The sequence below is a fragment of the Sardina pilchardus genome, chromosome 22, assembly GCF_963854185.1.
Source record: "Sardina pilchardus chromosome 22, fSarPil1.1, whole genome shotgun sequence".
In the NCBI taxonomy this organism is placed as follows: domain Eukaryota; kingdom Metazoa; phylum Chordata; class Actinopteri; order Clupeiformes; family Clupeidae; genus Sardina; species Sardina pilchardus.
In genome coordinates, this window is record NC_085015.1 from 272,501 (window position 1) to 282,500 (window position 10,000).

Genomic DNA, 10,000 nt, shown 5'->3' on the forward strand with positions numbered 1-10,000 from the left:
AACGCCTGTAAACGCCTACTGTAAACGCCTACTGTACTGTAAATGCCTACTGTAAATGCCTACGGTAAACGCCTACTGTACTGTAAACGCCTACTGTAAACACCTACTGTAAATGCCTACTGTACTGTAAATGCCTACTGTAAACGCCTACTGTACTGTAAACGCCTACTGTAAACGCCTACTGTACTGTAAATGCCTACTGTAAACGCCTACTGTAAACGCCTACGGTAAATGCCTACTGTAAACGCCTACTGTACTGTAAACACCTACTGTAAATGCCTACTGTACTGTAAATGCCTACTGTAAATGCCTACTGTAAATGCCTACTGTACTGTAAACGCCTACTGTAAACACCTACTGTACTGTAAACTCCTACTGTAAATGCCTACTGTACTGTAAATGCCTACTGTAAACGCCTACTGTAAACGCCTACTGTTTTCGTGAGAGTTTTGCTGGTCTTGCTGGTTAACCATCATAGGGTGTAGTCCATGGGCCAGATGAGATGTCGGTACCACTCAAGGTGGCAAAGGTTGCTTATACTTTTTGAAAACATACATGTCTGTAGTTAACATTTTTGTATGATAGCCCTTCTGGAGTCACAGCTAAATTAGGGTTATCAGCTGTTAAAGTTACCCTCCCCCATTGAAAAAACACATTTTGACACAGGTGCATATCTTGCTATTGGCCTTTGTTAAAGACATATTTACATATTCTATTGTATTATGTTTGGTATCATTTTGAAGGGGACAATCTGAGCTTTCATTCAAGACCTTTTGTGAACACTTTGGACAAGTACAGCCAACCCTGTAGCTCTTCAAACTTTTAATTACACACATTTTCCTGCCATTCCGCCTAAATCATATTTTTTCTTTTAATCCTGTGGCATCAGGGAGCATCAAAGATACAAAATGCAAACATTGCAATACTGGCATGACTCTAAGGATTCAGAAAATGTATCATTTGCCAATATTATCTCATTCTGAGGGGGTGATATTCAGCCTTATATCAGGCATGGCGTTTTTCGAAGAAAGCAGACCAAACAGTAAGCAGACCAAAGTCAGTAAGATTCACACTCATTTTATACATTTTTTTAAACAATGGGAATACAGCATAATCATTTTACATTCAATTAACAACTAGGAACAACCAACAATAGATTTGACATTTGTCAGGTACTGTGAAAATATCATTGTAGGCCTACAATGGTAATAATACAAACAAAATGATATGATATTAATAAAAGATTATACTACTAATAATAATAATGATAATAATACTAAACAGCCTTCAGAACATCAACAGTACTAAAACAGGTCATCATTTTCTGAATCTGACTCCCCAAGTTCAAATGAAGAGTTATTTTCCAAAACGCTATATCCACCATTTTTTATTTTTTTTATTTTCATGAATTATTTTTTTTAAATGTTGTTTTCCAAGTAATTTCAGAGGAACTGTATTGGGTTATGTTCAGTTGATTTATCTCTACTCAATCAAAACAAAACAACTACAGTTTTTATTGATATTACCTGAAATACACAATTAAATAACATGAATTATTAATGTTTTCCGAAATGGATTTATAGCATTTTGGAAAAGAGCTCTTCAATATTGGCTGTGACTCCTCAGCTTTTTGGTTGCTGCAGGTCTGCAACCTACACATGTCTGTGCAGGACAGTCCATTGGATAGGCATGTGCAACCTGGCAGTTTGCATTAACGCACACACTTGCACGAGAGCATCTCCAAAACCACCTCTGGTGCAGGTGGAGAACGCATCCAGTGAATGGCCAACTTGCCATCATTGGCCATCCATCCATGCTGTGTTGGGCTTGGCACCATTGGAGATGTTTGCAGACAGCCCCTCCAGACTGCTGCTTGGTAGTTGGCCCATTCGATGTGCAGGTAAAGACTGTCTTTACATAAAGGCAGCTGGCTTGATTCAATTACTCCCTTTTTGGCACGAAACAGCTGGTAACGCAGTTCATTAATTTTACCTGTGCTGCTATTAGCTACAGTATGTACATGCAACAGGTAAACTGCTCAATTTTCTGGAAAAGATCCTCAGTTACATTCCACGACTTTCCCAGTTGGTGTCTCGGTATGAGGTGTCCTTTTTCAACATCTTCAGGGCTTTCAACTTGCCTTGACCAGCAAATGCACTGACGGTATCACAGCCCGTGAAGGCGTGTAGGCCAATTAGGCCATCACACACGCCATATCCAATTGAGCCTACCAGTTTAGCAATGTCAACAAAATGAGTGCTATTCTGTGTTCCACATTTCTGATAAATAGGACAGGTGATGTCTGTCTGGAATGCAAGACAAAGCACCATGACATCAGTGTCTTCAGCATTGATAATCATTGACTTTGAGCCTGCATTAGATGCATGCAATGCATGCAGTAGCAAACGCGTGTCAGCTTCCTCGTGCATTGAGTGCAATTCTGTTACTTCCTCACACTTCTCCTTTGTCAGCTTGTAACACGTTTCTTCACAGGTGATGAACAGAATTTTGCCATGCAGCAATTGTCTGTACTGTGGATGTTTCCATTCTTCCACCAGAAACTTGATGAGGCTGCTCTTGTTGGAGGAACTGCAAAGGAATTTCCGCCACTGTCTCACATAGTGTCCACCTACCAAGGTCCCTGTGCTGGAGAGCGGAGTCTGCACCCTTGTTTACTTGTTCAGCATCTTCGATGGAAGTTTGACGGTAGACATTGCAAACAAAATCTAGCCTCTCACTTTGTGCACCTTCTTGCAGGACTGACATTATTGCTGACTTTGCCACCTGTGCAAAGGTTCTATTGTCGCCATTCATTTTTTGAATAAGTCTCATCCCATCGATGATGCAGATAGATGGTGTTGGGATGTGTTCTGCTGGAGACACATTCTTTTCGAGTTCTCTAGCAAGAACATCCTTCATATTAACATTCAAGACTAGAAAAGGACCCAATATCTTTGAAATTCCTTGACAAGATGACCAAGCAACGCCTCAAAACATTCTCTGATATTAACAAAAAAAGATCTCATGGAAAGAAAGGTCAAGATGTTGTTCTGAAGGCCGACAGAAACCTGTTCAGCCACATGATCCTTGAAAGCAGGAATCTTAATATGAAGGATGTTCTTGCTCACCCAATGCTGATGGCACTTTACGAAAAACAAACAAAGCTGCACTTGCTAGAGAACTCGAAAAGAATGTGTCTCCAGCAGAACACATCCCAACACCATCTACCTGCATCATCGATGGGATGAGACTTATTCAAAAAATGAATGGCGACAATAGAACCTTTGCACAGGTGGCAAAGTCAGCGATGATGTCAGTCCTGCAAGAAGGTGCGCAAAGTGAGAGGCTAGATTTTGTTTGCAATGTCTACCGTCAAACTTCCATCGAAGATGCTGAACAAGTAAACAAGGGCGCAGACTCCGCTCTCCAGCACAGGGACCTTGGTAGGTGGACACTATGTGAGACAGTGGCGGAAATTCCTTTGCAGTTCCTCCAACAAGAGCAGCCTCATCAAGTTTCTGGTGGAAGAATGGAAACATCCACAGTACAGACAATTGCTGCATGGCAAAATTCTGTTCATCACCTGTGAAGAAACTTGTTACAAGCTGACAAAGGAGAAGTGTGAGGAAGTAACAGAATTGCACTCAATGCACGAGGAAGCTGACACGCGTTTGCTACTGCATGCATTGCATGCATCTAATGCAGGCTCAAAGTCAGTGATTATCTGAGTCAACTGGGAAAGTTGAGGAGTTTACCTGTTGCATGTACATACTGTAGCTAATAGCAGCACAGGTAAAATTAATGAACTGCGTCACCAGCTGTTTCGTGCCAAAAAGGGAGTAATTGAATCAAGCCAGCTGCCTTTATGTAAAGACAGTCTTTACCTGCACATCGAATGGGCCAACTACCAAGCAGCAGTCTGGAGGGGCTGTCTGCAAACATCTCCAATGGTGCCAAGCCCAACACAGCATGGATGGATGGCCAATGATGGCAAGTTGGCCATTCACTGGATGCGTTCTCCACCTGCACCAGAGGTGGTTTTGGAGATGCTCTCGTGCAAGTGTGTGCGTTAATGCAAACTGCCAGGTTGCACATGCCTATCCAATGGACTGTCCTGCACAGACATGTGTAGGTTGCAGACCTGCAGCAACCAAAAAGCTGAGGAGTCACAGCCAATATTGAAGAGCTATTTTCCAAAATGCTATAAATCCATTTCGGAAAACATTAATAATTCATGTTATTTAATTGTGTATTTCAGGTAATATCAATAAAAACTGCAGTTGTTTTGTTTTGATTGAGTAGAGAGTAAAGAGATTATTTAAAGAAAATAATTCATGAAAATAAAAAAAAATAAAAAATGGTGGATATAGCATTTTGGAAAATAACTCTTCATTTGAACTTGGGGAGTCAGATTCAGAAAATGATGACCTGTTTTAGTACTGTTGATGTTCTGAAGGCTGTTTAGTATTATTATTAGTATTATTATCATTATTATTAGTAGTAGTATAATCTTTTATTAATATCATATCATTTTGTTTGTATTATTACCATTGTAGGCCTACAATGATATTTTCACAGTACCTGACAAATGTCAAATCTATTGTTGGTTGTTCCTAGTTGTTAATTGAATGTAAAATGATTATGCTGTATTCCCATTGTTTAAAAAAATGTATAAAATGAGTGTGAATCTTACTGACTTTGGTCTGCTTACTGTTTGGTCTGCTTTCTTCGAAAAACGCCATGCCTGATATAAGGCTGAATATCACCCCCTCAGAATGAGATAATATTGGCAAATGATACATTTTCTGAATCCTTAGAGTCATGCCAGTATTGCAATGTTTGCATTTTGTATCTTTGATGCTCCCTGATGCCACAGGATTAAAAGAAAAAATATGATTTAGGCGGAATGGCAGGAAAATGTGTGTAATTAAAAGTTTGAAGAGCTACAGGGTTGGCTGTACTTGTCCAAAGTGTTCACAAAAGGTCTTGAATGAAAGCTCAGATTGTCCCCTTCAAAATGATACCAAACATAATACAATAGAATATGTAAATATGTCTTTAACAAAGGCCAATAGCAAGATATGCACCTGTGTCAAAATGTGTTTTTTCAATGGGGGAGGGTAACTTTAACAGCTGATAACCCTAATTTAGCTGTGACTCCAGAAGGGCTATCATACAAAAATGTTAACTACAGACATGTATGTTTTCAAAAAGTATAAGCAACCTTTGCCACCTTGAGTGGTACCGACATCTCATCTGGCCCATGGACTAGTGGTCAAATAAGCTGGTTAACAAGCTGGTCAACCAGCAAACCACCTTTAGCTGGTCAGGCTGTTTTTTTCAGCAGGGGTGTGTGCGGCTAGCGCAGGGATCGGCTAGCTTTGGCCACGGGAGTGTTCTTCATGTCCAGTAGGCGGCGCCGGCGGGCCGGTAGCTTAATATGTAAATGCAGCTGCCGTGTTCTTCATGTCCAGTAGGCGGCGCCGGCGGGCTGCAGGCCGGTAGCCTAATATGTAAATGCAGCTGCAGTGCTTTTGGTGTTGAATTTGCAACTGTGTCGCTGTTAGAAAAGAATATCAGATGGCACTGTAGCCTACCAGACGGAGAGGCACCTTCAGGTGGACTACCTGTTCCATCATCATTGAAATACAGGCAGAGAGCTACATCAGCTGGGCTGTACTGCGTTCCCTATTGATGCTATGCTACATCAGCTGGGCTGTACTGCGTTCCCTATTGATGCTACATCAGCTGGGCTGTACTGCGTTCCCTATTGATGCTATGCTACATCAGCTGGGCTATACTGCGTTCCCTATTGATGCTATGCTACATCAGCTGGGCTATACTGCGTTCCCTATTGATGCTACATCAGCTGGGCTATACTGCGTTCCCTATTGATGCTACATCAGCTGGGCTATACTGCGTTCCCTATTGATGCTACATCAGCTGGGCTCCCTATTGATGCTACATCAGCTGGGCTATACTGCGTTCCCTATTGATGCTATGCTACATCAGCTGGGCTATACTGCGTTCCCTATTGATGCTATGCTACATCAGCTGGGCTGTACTGCGTTCCCTATTGATGCTACATCAGCTGGGCTATACTGCGTTCCCTATTGATGCTACATCAGCTGGGCTATACTGCGTTCCCTATTGATGCTATGCTACATCAGCTGGGCTATACTGCGTTCCCTATTGATGCTACATCAGCTGGGCTATACTGCGTTCCCTATTGATGCTACATCAGCTGGGCTATACTGCGTTCCCTATTGATGCTATGCTACATCAGCTGGGCTATACTGCGTTCCCTATTGATGCTATGCTACATCAGCTGGGCTATACTGCGTTCCCTATTGATGCTATGCTACATCAGCTGGGCTGTACTGCGTTCCCTATTGATGCTATGCTACATCAGCTGGGCTATACTGCGTTCCCTATTGATGCTACATCAGCTGGGCTATACTGCGTTCCCTATTAATGCTACATCAGCTGGGCTATACTGCGTTCCCTATTAATGCTACATCAGCTGGGCTATACTGCGTTCCCTATTGATGCTATGCTACATCAGCTGGGCTATACTGCGTTCCCTATTGATGCTATGCTACATCAGCTGGGCTATACTGCGTTCCCTATTGATGCTACATCAGCTGGGCTATACTGCGTTCCCTATTGATGCTATGCTACATCAGCTGGGCTGTACTGCGTTCCCTAGTGATGCTACATCAGCTGGGCTGTACTGCGTTCCCTATTGATGCTACATCAGCTGGGCTGTACTGCGTTCCCTATTGATGCTATGCTACATCAGCTGGGCTATACTGCGTTCCCTATTGATGCTATGCTACATCAGCTGGGCTATACTGCGTTCCCTATTGATGCTATGCTACATCAGCTGGGCTATACTGCGTTCCCTATTGATGCTACATCAGCTGGGCTATACTGCGTTCCCTATTGATGCTACATCAGCTGGGCTATACTGCGTTCCCTATTGATGCTATGCTACATCAGCTGGGCTATACTGCGTTCCCTATTGATGCTATGCTACATCAGCTGGGCTGTCCTGCGTTCCCTATTGATGCTACATCAGCTGGGCTATACTGCGTTCCCTATTGATGCTACATCAGCTGGGCTATACTGCGTTCCCTATTGATGCTATGCTACATCAGCTGGGCTATACTGCGTTCCCTATTGATGCTACATCAGCTGGGCTATACTGCGTTCCCTATTGATGCTATGCTACATCAGCTGGGCTGTACTGCGTTCCCTATTGATGCTACATCAGCTGGGCTATACTGCGTTCCCTATTGATGCTATGCTACATCAGCTGGGCTATACTGCGTTCCCTATTGATGCTATGCTACATCAGCTGGGCTGTACTGCGTTCCCTATTGATGCTACATCAGCTGGGCTATACTGCGTTCCCTATTGATGCTACATCAGCTGGGCTGTACTGCGTTCCCTATTGATGCTATGCTACATCAGCTGGGCTATACTGCGTTCCCTATTGATGCTACATCAGCTGGGCTGTACTGCGTTCCCTATTGATGCTACATCAGCTGGGCTGTACTGCGTTCCCTATTGATGCTACATCAGCTGGGCTATACTGCGTTCCCTATTGATGCTACATCAGCTGGGCTATGCTGCGTTCCCTATTGATGCTATGCTACATCAGCTGGGCTATACTGTGTTCCCTATTGATGCTATGCTACATCAGCTGGGCTATACTGCGTTCCCTATTGATGCTATGCTAGGAGACATCGTCCCAGATGTCTCCTGATGCGGCCCTGCTACCAGACTGCATGATGGGATGTGTAGTTTTTTATTGATGCTATGCTACATCAGCTGGGCTGTACTGCGTTCCCTATTGATGCTATGCTACATCAGCTGGGCTATACTGCGTTCCCTATTGATGCTCCATCAGCTGGGCTATACTGCGTTCCCTATTGATGCTATGCTATCCTGATGCGGCCCTGCTACCAGACTGCATGATGGGATGTGTAGTTTTACCTCAACATGAGAAAAAAGATATGAAGTAAGGAACACATGCACGCACGCACGCACGTACACACGTACGCACGCACGCACGCACGCACGCACGCACACACGCCTTCTCAGTATATAAAAAGGTTGGGATGGGGTAACAAAATGATGGAAAAGTTTGTTTATGCATGGAGGGAGAATGGCTGGTAACCCTCCAGTTGTCAATATTACAAATATGCACTTCACTACACTGATCGGTTTTACAGCTACAAATCATATACTGTAACAATTATATCTCCGCTCTAAATTACATACTGTTACAGTTATATCTCCGTTCTAAATTACAAATCATATACTGTAACAATTATATCTCCGCTCTAAATTACAAATCATATACTGTAACAATTATATCTCCGTTCTAAATTACATACTCTTACAGTTATATCTCCGTCCTAAATTACAAATCATATACTGTTACAGTTATATCTCCGTTCTAAATTACAAATCATATAACGTTACAGTTATATCTCCGTTCTAAATAGATTTTGTAGTTGCAAATCAATGCTGTATGTGCAAAAAGCTGCCAAACGGTTCCAGTTCCATACAGTTCCAGTTCCATACGGTTCCAGTTCCATACGGTTCCAGTTCCATACAGTTCCATTTCCATACGGTTCCAGTTCCATACGGTTCCAGTTCCATACAGTTCCATTTCCATACGGTTCCAGTTCCATACGGTTCCAGTTCCATACAGTTCCATTTCCATACGGTTCCAGTTCCATACAGTTCCAGTTCCATGCAGTTCCAGTTCCATACGGTTCCATTCGGTTCCAGTTCCATACAGTTCCAGTTCCATACGGTTCCAGTTCCATACGGTTCCAGTTCCATGCGGTTCCAGTTCCATACGGTTCCAGTTCCTTTTCTGCAGATACACAGACGTCTGTGCCACCTTGGTGATCAGAAGTGCCACAGCTTAGTCTAAGGTGCAGTTTAAACCACAGCTTAGTCTAAGGTCCAGTTTAAACCACAGCTTAGTCTTGGGTGCACTTTAAGATTTGTCTAGGGTGCAGTTTAAACCCCATCTTAGTCTAGAGTGCAGATTAAATGTGCCACAGCTTAAATGTGCTTCACATAAACAAAAACCAAACAGTAATAGCAGATAAAAGTATGGGCAAATAGCCTAGTAATAATAGTAATAATAATAATGAAGATCATAATAAAAAATAAAAAGAAAGCATAATCATTTTATTATCCTGTGTGTGTGTGTGTGTGTGTGTGTGTGTGTGTGTGTGTGTGTGTGTGTGTGTGTGTGTGTGTGTGTCAATCCTCACGTTTACCATCAAGTCAAACCTTCAAGTCCTCCCAACAAGATCAAATCTGGCTACGTGGTACCCATCCAACTACGAACCAAACTGCATTCTTCACTCCAATAGTCATGACAATGAGACCACCGCACATGTCCTGAATGGATGCCGTATTTAAAGGACTCTACATAGCAAGGCATGATAGACTGGTGGAGCTGGTGTCACAAAGCATCACAAAAGTGCAGGAGAGAACAACAAAAATATACAAACCCCACACTGTACTGGACTGGTTTAGTGATGAAAATACCAACAATATCACTTTCTGTAATATTCCAAACACCCCAGACATTACCATTATAGATGAGAATTCAAAGAATGTGACTATTGTTGAAATAGGATGTTCTTTTGATCTGTACATGGACACTCGTTTTAACTCCAATTAAGCTGCTGAAATATCAGCCACTTGCTGAAAAGATCACAAGTATTGGGTTTCAGTGCAAAGTCATCATTCTTGTGTTTGGGAGTCTTGGGCATGTGCACAAACTAGTCTCACGCGGACTGCAACTATGTGGACTAAACGAACCAGCTGCAAAAAAACGTACAAAGTATTGCTCTATTTCTGCAATAATAAAGTATTAATAATTAATAATAAAGTATTGCTCTATTTCTGCAATAATAAAGTATTAATAATTAATGATAAAGTGTTGCTCTATTTCTGCAATAAT